Consider the following 17,934-nt stretch of genomic DNA (forward strand, 5'->3'; position numbering starts at 1 on the left):
GAAAGTGATTTGAAATATGGAAGCCTGTAGCAGACTGGGTGGAATAGCTCTTCTATATCTGCATTAAGCACTTTCTAAACAAAGCACGTTATATATTTAACCCCGCCAAATTAATTGATTACTAAGCAACTATGTACTGAAACTGTACTGAAACATGAGGAGTGATTGCTGGTAATAGTTAGACACCTGGCACTTTAAACTGTACTATCGTTTACAATTATATTGCATCCTGCACTTTGCACTTTTTTCTGCCCACCCGCCCAAATTGTTACTTTAATTAACTATGCTGCTATGAACTAGAAGTTTGAAATTTGAAGAATCAATGTATTGTTTAATGCACCTCAGCACATGGCACTTTAAACTTGTTAACAGCACAATTGAAGATTGTTGGAGATTACTGTAGCACTATGAGATTGGAATACGATATTGATGAAAAGTGGGCTGGAGAGGGTGGGGGGAGCCCGAGATAAAAAAGAGGGGGGGCATGAGGAAACAGTTTTTGTCGTCTCTTTCTCTCTCATAATAAATATGAATAATTTAAAATAAAGATAACGCCCAGAAGCCAGATTGAAGTTATGTGAAACGGTTAACATAACATGTGTATTTATAAAGCAGACGCTCATAAACACAGGACCCTATAGGGGACACATTAGTCCACTATGCCACCAGACCTGGCTAAAGGTTAAAGGCTGCTCATGTCTTATCCATAATGCTCTCTCTGGCAATTTGTGCTTCTCATCTGACTACCAAAATTGCTCTGCTATACATGGTCTGATTGTGTGGTCCTGCTACATTGGCCTGGGCTGCCTGTGCTCTCATATTTGCCTGTATTGCACATTTTAAGCACAGACTAATGATCTGTATTTCTTTTCTGAGCATGTGGTAGTAATCTGTTTCATATGCTTATATACGCTTGTAGAGATTCTGGAAGATCATTGGGTATACAGCGAATTTGCTTCAACTCCTGACTAGATATTAGCAGGGGCGAATACCAGCAGTTCTCCTTGAGACCATGACCTTAATTTAAATACATTTTACTAAATGTGTGCTATCTTTCTTGCCATGCCTCTGAAATTTCTTTTTTTTAAGAGGGGGTATTGTATTTACCACAAAGTCCTGGCTCTGTGGTTCCTCTGACTCAGCCTAGGACTAAGCGGTAGCTCAAGGTTATCAAATAATAAGACAGATACCCTATTCAACCTACACTGTAAAGAAGAGGCTGAGTTCAGGAAAGTCTTACTAGGTTTTAATACATAGCTCAGGACCATGAGCCAGCAAGCAGGGCAGCTCTTCTATCCCATTGCGAAGTTTAGCCACTCTTCCTTACCTTTGGACTGATCACTATGGAGTACCATTTTGTCCTTGACATGTACTTCTTATCTAGTTTTTAATCACATTTAACCAGGAGTAAGCGTTTATTAGGCTGGTCCAAAATTACTTCAATGCTTTGAAGTATATTTTGATCACTATTGTAACCAGCTCTGAGAGTTTGCTCAAAACCAAATATTTTTATGAGTGGGTCACATCTTCTCTTGACCTGTTTCACCAATTAAGAGGCATGGTGGTACAGCTCATTACCCTTAACCCCCTGGAGCTCCATGGAACTGGTCAAAGCTATGCACTGGTGCAAGCCTTAGCCAAATTCTAGAGGCAGAACTACTGCTATCCTACAGCCAAAATTCATAACAATGTACTTGGAATTCTCAGTCCCTGTTTTATGCCTCACTGATAATTACCCAAGAAAACTTTAAAAAGTATTCAAGAACCTCTTTGTGCCCTCTCCTTAGACACCATATGTTTTCATGCTGATAAACTTAATGAGCTGGCAGAGTTTGTTCATACTTCTCAGGTTGCTCTTTCTTTTTTTACTCCTCTCTTTCTCTAGAAATCATCATTGATCACACTCATTTTTTCAAATCTGGGTCCTCATGTGACCCATGTACTGTGCATATTTTTATTACAGTAATCAACATCATAAACCCACAACTGCGGTTCTTGTGCAATATCTCCATAGAAGCACCCTCAGTACCTTCAAAATGGAAGAAACCAAATGAGGTCCATTTAAAAAAATAAAACATACTGTGAATCCTCAGGTTTTAGGCAGTTTTCTGTCTATATCACTTCTCCCATTTCTGATCAAGATCTTGGAAAAGGAAGTCAACAAACATTCTGGACCATGGCACCTTTTTTGAAGGAAATGAAAGCCAGCAGTTTTACAAACCCAAACTGTGGCAGTAGGAGTTCATTTTTGTGCACCAAAAAATGATGACCCTTATGCTCAAGGAGTTTTCTCCTAGGATAGTGGGTATATTCTTTTCTGTTCAGGAACACCAGGCTTGAGGTCACATTGATACCAAAATATAAAATACTGTTCATTCAAAGTTGGGAGAAAGGCATCATGTACATACATCAACAGCCTCAAGTTCATCAGTATAAGGTTTCTGTCAACGGAGCTAGCAAAGTCATGCCATAAAAAATCTTACAGTCTACCCGACCCGAAATAGAAAGGGTGAACAGTCAGTATGCATTGCAGGGTACTCACTTTTGTGGTAGACTACACTGACTGAAAAACGCTAAATGAGGCCCGCTGTCAACAAGCGAAATGAGAAAGAGACTGAGGACAGTTAGTGTGGGTTAAAATTATGTTCTTTGGCTCTTTCCTATATTGGAGCAGAGTAGGGGGCAGACCTGAACGATATTGGGATGCTATTCCAGATACTAGATGCATAGATGGAGAAGATGTGTATCATTGGTTCTTCAATTTTTGCATATTCTTCTCTCCAGTCTCAGGCTGCCCTGGCTGCAGATGTACTAAGAGCAGCTGGAAACAAGCTCGCAGATCAATTCAGTGGTGTTGCACAGCCAGCAGAAAACAAATGGAGCATAGACTGCAGGCTGTGGCAGGGCTGGGTGTGTGCTTTGTTGGCTGGATTGCAAGAGGGGCACAGAAAAGAGCATTGTCTAGCCAGCAAAACCCACCGGACAGATGGAGACTCTCCTCATCGAAAAAGGTTTCCATATGGATGTTATGAGTGAGGTGATTCCAATCACCATAAAGTGGGGTTTATGGGCCAGACGATTTAATTTTTTTCTGTGCCTTGTTTGCATTCCAGCCAGCCAAATGGCTGCCCACCCCATATAATCGATGAAAGCGCGTGTGCTAACTAATCTGGAACAGCGCAAATCCCCATAGGGTTTCAAACATAGTTCGATTTAATGTCAAGACAGGAGGGTAATATGCATAGCCTTTTGTTCACAAACTTCTGAGCAGCATTAAAAAACCCAATAGAACACAACAGGAAGTCATGAAAACAATAAAAGCTTCACATTAAGCATAAGTCCCATGCACCCCATTCTATTCCTCTTTCGATTATTTTCCCTACTATTTCAGTGTTTAATATAATTTGCATTCAGTATAAGTTATGAAATGAGTAAATACATGAATAATACCCAATTTTCAGGTATTTAAGGGATTATTAATATGTTACTACAAGGATAGGAAAAAGTAGAAGTATAGTTCTTAGAATAATGGAAATGTATTAGCGTTTTATTAGAGAGAGAATTGTTAACATTGGGGTTCATTCATTCAGGAATTAGGATTTTGGTTACATTTTTAAAAATGCCCATACTGTGACGGTTGAAAATGCTCAAGTGCATTTGAAAAAGTGTATTCGTAATACGTGCTGTGCCACATGGACAGCCTGAGCCCAGCATTGTTGTTGTAGCTTCAGAAGCGTGCACAACATGAGCTCGCTCAAGAAGGTTTTCGAAGGGAGGTTGAGCATGTTGTGTATAAGTGCCAAGTAAGTACCTATTTTTTAAGGGAATTAAAGGAAATTGGGTTGTATGACTGAACAACGCACACTTAAACCACATGTGGCTTAACAACGCAGTCACTTCCACGAGTCCGCTGTGACCCCACATTCCTTTAGTATGCAAGTCTTAAAAAAGACTTGCCTCACTAGGGAGCTGGGCGTTGGAATAGTACAATTTACTAATTCAACTCCAGTCAGTGTATCAGTGGGAAAGGTGTTGGACTGTAAATCCAGCACAAGTCCAACTCCGCATTCCATAAAGTAAGTTGCTGTAACGACTTGTGTGCTTAAGGAACACTTGGTAACGATGAGTTTGATGTAGTGCCCGCATTGTAAAAGCACTTCGTGGTTTAGACTGCATAGTAAAGGTTGTTTCCGGGGAAATAGAACTTCTCTAACAGATGGTAAGCAGCGCAATGACACGTTGCCAAGCAACAAGTTTTCGCTTGAAAATGGGTATCTTTTTGCGCATGGATGCTAGTTAAACAGCAGACAGTAACGATCGGCTGCCACAGAAAGAAAACTAAAATAGATTTTGTGTTAACAAAAGCAGATTCTTTTTTTTTTTTTTTTGTTTATCCTCATATTGCGAAAATTCTATGTGTATGGAAAATTTGGTTTCTACCTCTGAAGCTTTTTTGTACCGTCACTGCCCAATGGTCTCTCTTGTCATGGGAGTTTTCCCTTTTCTTGTTTATTCAGAGGAGAACCCTTGCCATTTACATATTAACAAGTCTGTAATCGAGAAGAGGGGGAGCTAGCCACCTTGGCTACTCTATGAGTATCATACTCATATTCCGGACTGTGCTTTCGCTTTAATCATTGGACAGTGTGTTCTAGCCTTTCCTCAGAGGTTAGGTGTTTCTCCATGATTTCCCAATAATTAAACCTCTTACTACATTTACCCCTTCTGTCTAATTTATTTATCTTTATAGCTGAGTTCATCCACTCTCCATGCGTTGGGGGTGATGGCCCAATCCACTTAAAGCAGATTCTATACAGATTGGGAAGAAATAGTTAGTTTAAATTACATTTTTAAAAAACGGAGTAATAAAAGATAGTTTAAAATATAGCCTATAATAAAAAGACATAATAAACTGGTTAAAAGTAGGAGAGAAGCTAGGATGGCTGAGGAAAAGATAATTTCTCCGCAAGATGTGCAAGGGAGAGCTCAACAGGAGATTAAATAATAAGGGAAATAGTAGTTCAGTACAAGCAACAGTGAAAACAATGTCGAAGGAAGGAAAAAGTAAAGGAAATATCATGGAAGATGATGAATTTTGGTCGTTGTTTGAGGAGGAAGACTCACAAATTAGGGGACCAGGAGGAAAATGTTTTAAAAAACAAAGACATAGGATCGGTATTAATGTATCAGAAGCAAGAGCAGGAATCTTTGGAGATTCACAGACAGTTGTCCAAAGCAGCACAGACGAGAAGCACGTAGACCCTGTAAAAGATAAGGGCTGTCATCCTGATTAGTACGAAAAGGAAGTAGATGACATGGATGAATATATCCTTGATTTAGGATAGGACGAGGAAATAGATGAATTTTCAGGGGTAGATATTGGTAAGAATGAAATAAAGTAGGATGTTAAGGACCCTTTTGGTCAAGCTCTAATCAGTCCTTCAGAGATGAGGCACCCTCATATTTTAGAGTGATGACCTTTGGCACATGTTGCTAACTATATCAAACACTAGACCAGAAAACTTTTCTAAAGAAATAAACGGAAGTTGATGAGTGTGGAGTGTTCACGTCCTGTAATTGATATAAAAGAGACAATGACTCCTAATTTGGATCCAGATTTTATTACCTATCTTTTTAAACTAGAACATGATCCAAGAAATAATCTGGAAAGGTCCTTAAAGTAATGTGTGAAGACAGACTCCTAGTTGTTCTAGGGGTTGTTACCAGAACTTTTGAAATGATAGAGGCATCTTACTTGAATGGAACAGATTTAGACATCAATCTGTTGAGGGGATTGAGCCAAAGGGAGATTTGTTTTATAGGTAACGCAAATCCGGGCCTCATAGCAGAGAGGTGTGTGGCTGTATTGATGAGACAAAGTCCAACGTTTAAATAAAGCTTTTATCATGGAAGATAGCCACTTTTCTTTGTATGATTTCATTCAAAAGAGTTTCACAGATGAGAGCCCTGGCGGTGTCATGTAGATTTTATCAACCATATGGGATGTTGTTTGAGATAAGAAAAAGAACTAAGACTATGACTGATTCGGTCTTTTACCCAAGATTTGATGAACATCCGTAGTTGTGTGCGGTGAGGTAAATTTAGGATTATCAAGAAAGAGTGAGTGAACACAGATGTGCAGGAGTGGATCAATTGTTGATTTACTACGTGAAGCCTTATAAAGAGGCAGTATCTACAGCAACGATTACGAGATGTGTGAAATCTGCTATGAGAGAGGCAGGAGTAGATATGAATATATTCAAAGCACATTTGATTCATGGAGCAATGGCATCAAGGGTGCTGCAGGTAGGAGGAAGCTTACATGACATTCTGATGGCAGCATATTGGTCAAATGATAACGTTTTTAGAAAATGTTATTTTAGACCAGTAGAGCATTTTGCAGACCTAGTTTTAAAGGACTTTAAACAGGCATATTGCTAGCCTCCTGTCATGACATAAAATGTTGATTCTCACAAGGAGGTAATATTATCCCTTCCTTTCTCCCATGGAGGTGAACTGGAATTTAGAAATTTGCATTACTGTATTGTGATAAGGTATTGTGAGTAGAAATGATAACAATTTCAAGTGTTTAAGGTGATTTACATGGATATGCTTTGGTGGATGTATTTAAAGTATATATTTTTTTCAAACGAGATTCTCAGCAATAAGGTACAGATGAAGAAGACGGTGGAAAAGTTCAAGACAAGAAGTGCTGCTTAAGTAAGAAGAAGAGGAATAGAATGGAGTGCATGGGACTTATGTTTAGTGTGAAGGTTCAATTATTTTTGTAGACTTCATGTTCTGTTCTATTGGGCTTTTAATGCTGCTCAGAAGTTAGTGAATAAAACTTAAAAGGTTATGCATAATGCTAGCCTCCTTGTCTTTAATAAAATTACAATTCTCTATACAGTTAACCTTTGAGAACCGGCATGTATTAAACATGTGTGACCTGGCCTTATGTGAAATCCTAACACCAAGGAAGTCAGGTTCAAACAGAGAGTAAGCAGAGTCACATGATATTCCTAAGCATTAGATATGCAATGAGTGTGAAATTACACTTTTTATGTCCATTACCCATGGGTGGTTATTCTCACATCAAAATTTGAACTTCAGGAGATCCTCAAATATAAATCTCATGCAAGGTTACCACTGGATCATCTTTCCGCTACAGGGAAACACCAGGCGGCACACAAAAACATGCTTTTTAGCAAAGCCAGTGGCATTATAGGCGCACAGTTCTTGCAAAATCTTGTGCTGCAATATTTCCGCCTTCGTGGAAGGCAGTGCTAATGACTTTAATGCTATTTTATTTGAACAAGGACAAAAACTAAAGCTCACTAGGTTAATGATAACATATATAATGCAGATCCCCTGGCAATCATTTGCAACATTACTATTCGGAGATGTCCCTGGCAATAAAATCAACACTGACTTATGACATGAGCACAAAAACCATTTGCTGGATACCTAAAATATTGTCTGAACCTCCTCTGTTCTGCTTAGTATAATTATATGTACATCATCAATTAATAAAAGTGCTATCAAAAAGTTGTTATGGTGCAGACGTTGCAATGCGCAAAGAATTGTATAATTATGTACAGAGCTACTTAAAATAATGCTCACTTAATGAACCAAGGGGGCATGAGTCACAATAGTCTTCCCAGAGCTGCTTGTTAGTGTGAGTCAGGAACCCTTTTTTCATTATGCAAGTGACAGCAATTACGCACATACCTATTTGGATTTAGTTTGAATAGCGGATACAACTTATTTTTGTATTTACTGCATTCCGCACTAATATGCATGCTGGTAAAACAATTGTTATGCATTGCCTCTTGATTCATTAACTGACGTTTAAGAGACAAACAATTGCATCTCTTTTTAAGTGGGTTTGGGATCCCTTTTAGACGTTGGTGGAGAGGGTACTTTGTTGCAACAGCGACAAAGTACTCCTTTAGAATCGTGCACAACTTCAGTGTGTATATGGCAGAGACTACTCTGTCTACGCCACCTAAAGTCACCTCCAACGGCCCGACAGAGTATGGGTTGTTAGAGTTTTGGCAATGTATTCAACTGCCCTTTTTAGAGTGGGTGAACACATTGACAGTTTTCTGTCTCTATCACCACCAGGTAACCTGACATTAAGGAGCAGTAAAACCTGCAAAATTACCTCAATGTCATAAGAGAAATCTCCTATGGGGAAGGGGTAATTGTTTTTTGTTTTCAAAAAGAAAATCTCAGTTTGGGATTTTCTTTTTGGAAATTAAAAATAATATTGAAAGTTTGATGTCCAGCTCCATCATGTTGATGAAGTCATCCATCAAATTGTCTAACAGGGACTGTCATGAATGTGGTTATTGTAAATGCAAAAGATATCTGCTGGACCGTCAGACATCTTTAAATTTGGCTGGCGGGTAATCCCTTAGGGCGAAGCAGTACTTTACTGTATCGCCCTGACAGAGTAAATTGCCATCCGCAAAACTATAAATCACACCCTTTGGCTTGTGATTGCATGACACAGCGAATATCCCCAATTAGGTATAGGAAGATAATCACTTTCATATAAATCTTGATTCATATCAGTGTGAAGTAAATTTGGAGAAGTACTAATAATGAATTGTGACAGTGGTATTTGATACCTTCACATTACTGCAGTTATATGTTATGTGTCCTGATTACAGTAGACTCTGATCCTCAATAAGAGCTTGTGCATTATATTAAGAGCCATCTTTTCATTTTCTAGGGGCATAGACAGGTGGCTTTGGTCATGATGAGACCTGCCAATGCATGAACTGGGATTAAATGGTTGATCTATATATCCTTGATTGTGATTTAATTCATTCACACAGAAAACATCAAAGACTAATTGACAGGATTTATGTTGTTAAGAATGTTTCCAACAATCTTGGGTGTCAACATTATTTTTAAGAGCTCTGTACATAATTAAATACTTCTTTGATCATTGTGACACCTGCATTATAATAACTTATTGTATAGCACTCTTATTGCTTGATGGTATAAATATATTTTTCTAAGAAGAACCGAGAGGCTCAGATAATATTTTGTGGATACAGAAAATAATGTTTCTGCTCGTGTCATAAGTTAGTGTTGATTGATTCCATAACCAGAGGTGTCTCCCATTGGTAATGTTGGCTTTCATGCAGCACAGTGCTGCGTGAATATTGAATAATGGGTCTCAGTGTACAGTGTTTCTGCAACCAAGTAAGAGGTCAGACTGGAAATCTTGGCAGTTCATTACATACAAGCATCAGCTATTGTAGTTATACTTCTAGATTGGAAATGCATCCAACCCTTGAAAAATAATCCCAAAAGTATTCTGGAAAATTGTATGGAATTGTATGGAACTTTTTGGTGGGGATATCCATACAGAATATTTATACATGCAGATTTTGGACCAAATGTAATTCAAGCACATATAATGAACAAAAGTGCATTAGCACAAAAATGCTTTTCTCTATTTGTAAAATATTTTTTTATGAATGGAGGAGTTCTCTTCCCCTTCCTATTGTGGAAATGCAATTACTCCTACTTTTGCCATGGTTACATTTGAGTGCATTATCAGAGTGGCAATCTGACAATCTACTGTTAAATTGATCATGAACACTGATAAATATGAAGATTTGTTAAGGGTCAATACAATATGCAAGACCAGCAAAATAGAACCACCTACTTTCCTAAACTCGCAAATGTGTTGATTCCTTCAGGTGGATGGATCTTCTGCATTTGTTATCACACTATATGAATGTAAAATTCCACTAGACCCAATTCTGTAAATCAAGAGGAGTTTTTTAGGGACGTGTTTTGGTTGCCGAAGTAGATGCCAGCATTCCTGCGAGGCTCCGTCTCGGCTCCAGATATTGTATTCCGGAAGAAGCTGAAGGTCCCGACATGGTTTCCTTTCTCAAAGCAATGCTACGGAAGATTGTTCATTGTAATCATAAAACTCCTCTCAGTATCCAAAGAGCTAATGAGTCCTAAGCATTCATCATTATGTTGACCCAAAAACAGAGGAATCTTTATGCTCTTTCTGAAACTTGTAGAGTTAATGGAAGTTTTTACAGTTGCTTAGACACAAAAAACCCTTCAATGGTCTGGTAATACGGTTTATATTTTCCAGGATGTCTACAACGCAACTGCTAATAGATGGAAACAGTTTCTTGCTCTGGATCTTCAACTTAAGGCTTTGAATGCCAGATATGGTCTTATTCATTCTTGTTTTTGTAAGGTCACTTATGAGGACAACACTCATACATTCACTAATCCTGATGCTTTACAGGAGTTCCTTCAGCTTCAAAGGGGATCTTGGTGCTCAAGCTCTTGGATGACTTGTATTTCCTCTCTCTCTGTAGTTCCCTAGGACTTTCTGTATTCTCATTTGAGCAGTGTGCCTTCTCTTGTTATATGTAGTTGACTCTCTTATCTTGACTTTCATTCACTTTTTTGTATCATTACAGGTACCTCCTCAGTTGTCCTTATGATTTGTTGTCTCGTCTTCATGCACAGTGGAGTCCTGTTTGTTAGTTGTTTTTCTCTCCTGTACAGCCACCCTTTTCATAGGTAAGTTACCTTTTATGTATTCAATTATGTTTTATCCCAACATTTAGACATTGAATTATTTGAATTTTAATGTTGCTCTTATAGCAGTGGAAGCCACGTAATTAATGTCTTCCCTTATGTGTTTTAACACCCCTACACCTTTCACAGCGCGTGTTTTCTTTTGTGTAATGTTACTCATTGTAGCTTGCTCCACAACCACCTCTTCTTATTCTTTGTTTATAGAGTGTTTCTCCTTCACAAATATTCTATCCTTCTCTTCTCTTCTTTCCTATTCTATTTTTACCCTCTCCTTTTTCTGAATCTATGATCAATATTTTGTTGTGAAAGATCATGATTATCTCTATACTCCTAGAAGACATTGATTAATCTTAGGATTGTAACTTATAATGTAAAATGTTTAAAGAACCCCATTAAACTTCAATGAATTCTGTACCAATTGGCTCCTCTTAAAGGTCAATTGGCTTTACTACAGGAAATGTACTTATCTGACACTGACATACATAAATTACAGAAACAGTGGTTTGGTGATATGTTTATCTCCCCTTTTGATGGTAATAAGGGAGAAACAGCTATTTTATGTCATAAACATTTAATCACAATTCGGGTTTCAGAAGAAAAAGATTCTGAAGGTAGATGGATATTGGAGAAACGGAAACTTAATGATTTAGATTTATGTATTTTGAATGTAAATGGGCCTACACGTCTCAACCCTGATTTGTGGCATACTATTTCACCAAAAAATCTTGAATCACTCTACAGATAATTGTATTTTAGGGGGTGAATGCATATGAATGAAGAACCCTTTTTTAGATAGGCATTTTCCGGTCAAATGTATCCCTAACAACACTCATAAAGCTTTTTTAGTACAATCTCCCAAAGAGCTCTTAAAGATTTGTGGAGATATTTTATTCTTCATCTCATCATTCTCAATCCTGGATTGACTATTTATTTTCCAGTAAAAGCATGACTCAGAAATCTTCTCTACAGTGATATCAGATCATGTCCCATTCCGGTATGATTTTAGTATTATTCACACTAATTCTACATCTTCACATTGGAGATGTAATCATGCTTTATTAAGTGATCCCTACTTCCAGTTGGGTTGCAACAATTTTGTTAAGGAATTCCTGGAATAAATTAAGACAGAAGATGCTTTGCTCTCTATTGTTTGGATTGCTATTAAAGCAGCATTTAATGGATTTATTATTATGTTGCCTTTAAAAAGAGAAAAGCCGAAAAGGAATCCTTAGCTATACATTACAAGATCAAAGAACATAACTATAATACTTACAAAAATGACAAGGATAACCTTGAATAACTTCTTAACAATAAAATATAATTTAATAAAACCTCTACAAATAAAGCTTGTGGGTATTAATCGAAATTGAATGCTAGATATTATAGAGGTGAGAACAGATTTGGCTCCCCTCTTGCAAACTATTTCAAATGTAAAAGAGACAAATAAATGTCAAATGTATTCTTAATGTACAAGGTCATAGAGCTTTCAAAGATCAGAGATTGTGAATAGTTTTGCTTAATAGTAAACAATTTCTACACTGCTACTCTAACACTATCAGAGCTATATTGGATAAAAAAAATTACATTAAAATGGTACAGAACCTCTTAATTTGTCCTCCCTTGAAAAACCTCTGACTGTTAATGAACTCTTTGCTGCACTTGAAAAACTCCCCACAAACAAAGCACCCATCCTGATGGCTTTACTGAAGAATTTTATATGACATTTTCCAATTTTTTTTATTCCTTATCATTTAAACTTTTACAAACTTTCTCTGCTTCACATGCTTCTAATAGGTTATTAACAGAAGCAATGATATGCCTTATGCCAAAGAAATGAAAAGATCCATTTGTAAAAGGTCACTCACAATATAGCAGATAACTCATGTATTTTTCATATTATTATTTATTGTTCTTCTAAACTAAAACACACTGAGACAGCCTTTTCTTTAGATGCTAAAAACACTTTTGACAGAGTTAATTGGTAATTTCTTAGGAAAGCTTTATTATGGCATGGATCTGGCCATAAATTTATATTCTGCCCATAACCTTCATTTTATGTTAACAGTATACAGTCAGTCTATATTACTTTACATAGAGGTACTAGACAAGGTTATCCCTTATTCCTTTCCTCTTAGCATTCACACTCCTCATCAGGAGAACCCAGCCAAATGCAAAACAAACTGAAGGAGAAGTGCAGACATTGGTCCAGATCGACTTGGCGCTCCAGGGCCCGCAATAGTGAGCAGGCAGAGGATCTTGAAGCTGGGGCACGCAACTCTTGCAAATGAATACCTGGAGGGCTCCAGTTGAGACTTTGCGAGTCCCTTCTAATCCCAAATGATGCAGTATCTTGATATCTCTTTTGTGGGCTGCATGGCTAGGGTGGTACACTTAAACCCTTTCCTGCTGACTTTGTGGCAATGAGGTGTTTGGGGATCCATTCGACAGATCCTATATCGGTCCCCAGTTGGGTTGGCATAGATTACCCTCTTCAGCTTTTTTGAGGTATTGGGGTGGAGTCCGGGGGCGGAGAGTTCATGGTTAATGGTCATCTCCAAACTGACTGTGCAGTCTGTTTTTCCCAGGGCTTTATCCCCATATCTGGACTGTATGCGCTAAGTGACTCCCTTATACAGATGATAGCTCAGGCCACTGATCCACCCTTGTTCGGTTATAGATAGTTAGCTGGAACGTCAGGGGCATGCTTGATAAAGGAAGCCATGGCACGATACTCCGCCATGCAAAGCGCATTAGGGCAGACATCCTGCTCCTGCAAGAGACACACCTAATGGGCACCAAAACTGCCAGTCTGGCCTGCAATGGATGCACACACACATTTAACACCAGGTTTGTGAGGGGCTCCAGGGGAGTGGCTTTCATGATTCACTGTAGGATCCTGTTCACTCTATGACAGTGATGGGAAGACACACAGGGTAGGTACATCCTGGTTCATTGGATTTTACCCGGGGAACACATTGTGCTTGATATTGTTTATGCCCCCCACACCTGAGCTAAAGTTTTGTAGACTGATTGGTAGACATCTGGGGACTTACAACCGAAGGCCTAGCGGTCATCAGGGGGAATTGGAATGATGCATTATGACTGACTGGAGACAGGTGGCAGGTGTGAACGCTTGAGTCCCAACTAAAACCTGTAGTGGACTTGGTGGGATGGAAGGACACATGGAGAATTCACCAACCCCCAAGGATACAGGTTACACCTACTATTCCCTAGTTCAGCAATCCTTCTCCATGCTCAATTAAATTTTCTCCCCTGGAGCTTCGCGCATAGGGTGAGGCCACAACATTGCCCTCTCTTTCCCCATGGCATCTGCATGATAAGTCTTATCAGACCTACATCTATGAATACTTTAAGCTCAACAAAGAGACAGCTTCATCTGCGGATATGCTATGGGAGGCGATTAAGCCTACCATCTGAGGAGCGGATATTGTGCAGCGGAGCATGAGCAATGAAAGCACAACCTAATACAATTGGAGGCCCACATTATGAAACTGGAAAGGCAGGGAGGGGAAGATGTTAGGGGCCCAGCGCGTAGATAACTATGTATTGCCCAACAACAGTATTCATGGGAATTCATGGAGAAGGCACGCTGTGCGTGGCTGGCCAGAGCAGACTTTACCAATATACCAATGGGGCGACAAATCAAGTAAGGTCCTGTATACACAATGTCGACAGGCCACGATGCAGAGCCAACTTCCCACGGTATTCGATGTCAATGGTGCTGTGCTCACATATCCAGCTGCATTAGCGAGCAGCTTTGCCAATTTTTACAAGACCCTATATAGGCAGAGGGAGGTGGTAAACACTTCACAGATCGAGAGATTCTTTGAAGGTGTGCCCCCGAGGGCCCTGTCAACTGAATCACAGAGGTCCTTGGAGACCCCCTGACAGCTGCATTGTTGGAACTACAGTCCGGAAAGGCACCTGGTCCCAACGGATTCCGGTGCAAATTTTGTAAGGTATCCATGTCCCAACTGGGCCGAAACTATCTGGCAACCGTCAGAGTGGCGATTCAGGTGGCTTGCCTGCCCCCCGATTGGAGACATGCTGAAAATGTTGTATTTCTGAAACCGAGCCATTGCTCAGAATATCACGCCTCATATCACTCAATATCCTTCCTAAATCTATACTACTATAATAAAGGAAGAACTATCAGCCTTTGAGGCGAGTAAACTCGGGAACCACAGCACCAACCCGATACACCATTGGAATCGTCAGGGTGTGTAGATGGTTATAGGCTATATACATTTTTTTTAAAAAGTTATTTCAAAAATTTCCAGTAAAAATAAAAATAGTCCCTCCGAAGTAGCGCCGGCTGCGACGTTCGTGCTCACGTCAGGAGCGCGGGGAGGAGAGGCGTCCAGGAGCCAGACGAGGAGCGGCGGGCATGGCGCGGGGGAGGAGCGGTGACTCGAGGAGCAGCGGACAGGCCAGCGGCGGTCAGGTGAAGTGGCAAGGAGCGGTAAACTGAGGAGCGGCGGCTGAGGTAAGGGGACTCATGTCGGAGCAGGCAGGGGTCGGAGCAGGCGGGGGTCGGGGCAGGCGGGGGATGGCCCAGGCGGGGACCGGGCTGCTGCAGGGGCAGGCAGAGGTCGGGGCAGGCGGTGGACGGGCCGGGCGGGGGCCGGGCGGGGGCCGGGCTAATAGCTGTGGGCCTGGACTCCCCAGGGCATAGGAGAGAGGTCTTAAAAGAACAACTACCTGGTTTAAATCCCCTCTACCACCGTATGTTTATGCCTCCCGGAAGTGAAAGGGAAGCTTACGAATACTGGCGCCTACGCGTTTTCTATACCCCGACTGCTGCTCTCATGGAAGATGTGGAGACGCACAAAATCCTGTTTCTTCTAATATGTTTAAATGCATGTCTGTACTTCTCCGAACTTTGTGGTAGTGGAATTTTGCACATGAACATTCTGGTTGTAAACTATATTTTCAACGGGGCGGGCGGGGGTCGGGGAAGCCTGATTGCTCCCGGACAAGGTCGGGATGGGCTACTAGTATGGAGGTAAAGCTGCTGACAAAAGTCCTGGTTAACAGATGATGTCCCATATGTCAGACTTGGTCCATCCAGATCAAGTGGGCTTTATGCCCCGCTGGGCAACACACTATAATATTAAATTGGCTCACAATGCAATTGCTGCAGTCAAAAGCTTAGGCAGGCTGGAAGCCCTGTTGTTAGCAGATACAGACAAGGCGTTCCACTCAGTTAGCCTGATGTATCTTTTTATACTTTTGAAATTGTTGAATCTTGGTCCGCATTTTCTGTCATACGTTCTGTCAGCCTCTGTGTGAGGGGATGGTAATATCTACCCCCCACCCCAGTTTATCAGCAGGCATGGCACTAGAGAGGGTTGCTCCTTTTCGCCCTTTCTGTTTGCGCTAGCCATCAAGCTGTTAGCCACCTGGATCTGCGTAGAAGCTTTGTCCGGGGCTTTGAGTGGACAAGGGAAATATCTGACAGTTTTGCATTGTATGCGAACAATGTCCTATTCTTCCTCACTGACCCACATAGATCAGACCTCAGGATCCTTCAGATTATGCAGATTTTTGGAAAGACATCGGGCCTTTATCTGAATGTTGGCAAATCTGTCATATGGCCACTGCAGGGAATCTTGGCACTGGCCGATGGGTGATGGATCTGTTGCAGAAATATCAAGGGGTCTTTCGATCAGATAATCAGAAGACCGTAATCTTGGCTCAATGTCTGATAGAATACGGGACGAGATTAGATCCTGGAAGGGATTGCCGTTGTGTTTGTATGGGCGTTCTGCCATACTTAATCATCTGCAAAATACCCTTATACGGTCCTGCTGTTGTGATTCCAACAGGTCAACGCTATGCTAGGCCAGTTTATGTGGAGGGGGGGGCAAAGCATCTCAGGTGGTACTAGGTATGTGCTTTCAATCTACATAGTGCAGGGGCATTGCCATGGCTAATGTCCAGTCTGACCATGCGGCCTCACACCTCAAAGTGCTCAATGACTGGTATGGTTCTGGAGATGACCCAACCTATGCCGTAGAGCATTGGCTACTGGAGCACTTTTCTCTACATACCTACTTATATAGCGGATCAGATTTTCAGGCCCTTCTCACATCACGAGAATCATGATTCTGGTGTGACGCCAATCTCTTCATCGGATGGGATGGTGTGGCCGCCTAATACATGAGACACTATTGTGGCGTGATAGGCTACTTCCCCAACTGGCCGATCTCCATGGATTTTGTGGCTCGTACAATATTGGAATGTCCTCCCTACACAATGTTATGCATGGCCACACCCTCAAATCGTTTCAGGAATTACAGGTGAAATACTCTATGCCTCAAGGCCAGTTCTACAAATTCCTTTAATTCTACTATGCATTAATGTCATATATAACAAACTCACAACCCTCCCCGATTTTCACTCACTAAATCTGATGGGGGATTTAGGGGACCATAACACTTTGAAAAATATCATTCTCTCATTATGAATAGCAACACCACACTGGAGCCCTTCAAGACAGCATGGCAGGTGGATCTTGGCCTCATTGATAATGATGACTGGATGAGGCCCTAGAGTCCCTAAGAGGGGCATCCATTTTGTCGAGTTTACGACTGATTAAATTAAAATATCTGCACAGGGGCTACTATACCCGTAATAAGCTTTGGAGGGCAGGGTTGGTGGCATCCCCTGTATGCCTCTGTTGTGGCAATACCAATGGCATTTTCCTGCACACATAACGGACATGTGTTTCTTTAGATAAGTTTGGGAAGAGAGTGATTGCATGCGTCACTGAGGTCTTGGGATTGGAGCTTTCTAGATTCCTCAGATTGACTTTCCTATATAGAACAGATGGAATTGAGGGCAATAGATACAAGTGCCACCTCTTATTTCTGGGCCTCAACTTGGCAAACAAGACATAGCTAGACTATGGAGGGCTAATATGCCACCCCTTGTTGGTATTTGGAAGAGGGAGTTGATCTTCTGTATGGGGTTGGAAGTGTCTGTCTTCAGGTCAAGGGGACCTGAAACAAAAAAAAATTGGCAGGGGTTGGCAGACACTGAGGCCTTACCTTAGAGCCTCCATTGTCGATGGCTAGAACTATCGACGTAGAAGTGCAGACATATGGTCGAGACATGTGAAACATTATATATAATTTGACACATGGGTACATAGGACACCGCCTGGGACTGGAGCAAACAGACACAGACAAGTTACATTGCAGTATGTTGAACTGTTTTGTTTTTCCATTATTAAATTGTGAACGTCATGCTGATGTATGCTAAATTATACATATGTATATGTGGTCATGTTGGGCCTTATTATACCAAAAAACTCAA

The 17,934-nt window shown here is 40.6% G+C and overlaps 1 protein-coding gene across 2 annotated transcripts in view; it reads right to left on the minus strand.

Annotated features, from left to right (window-relative positions):
- The window catches only part of TRMT9B (tRNA methyltransferase 9B (putative)), a 178,162-nt gene that overhangs the window by 27,711 nt on the left and 132,517 nt on the right, over positions 1–17,934 (minus strand). The gene's annotated exons all lie outside the window — the stretch shown is intronic.

The sequence above is a fragment of the Lissotriton vulgaris genome, chromosome 3_1, assembly GCF_964263255.1.
Source record: "Lissotriton vulgaris chromosome 3_1, aLisVul1.2, whole genome shotgun sequence".
Lineage (NCBI taxonomy): Eukaryota > Metazoa > Chordata > Amphibia > Caudata > Salamandridae > Lissotriton > Lissotriton vulgaris.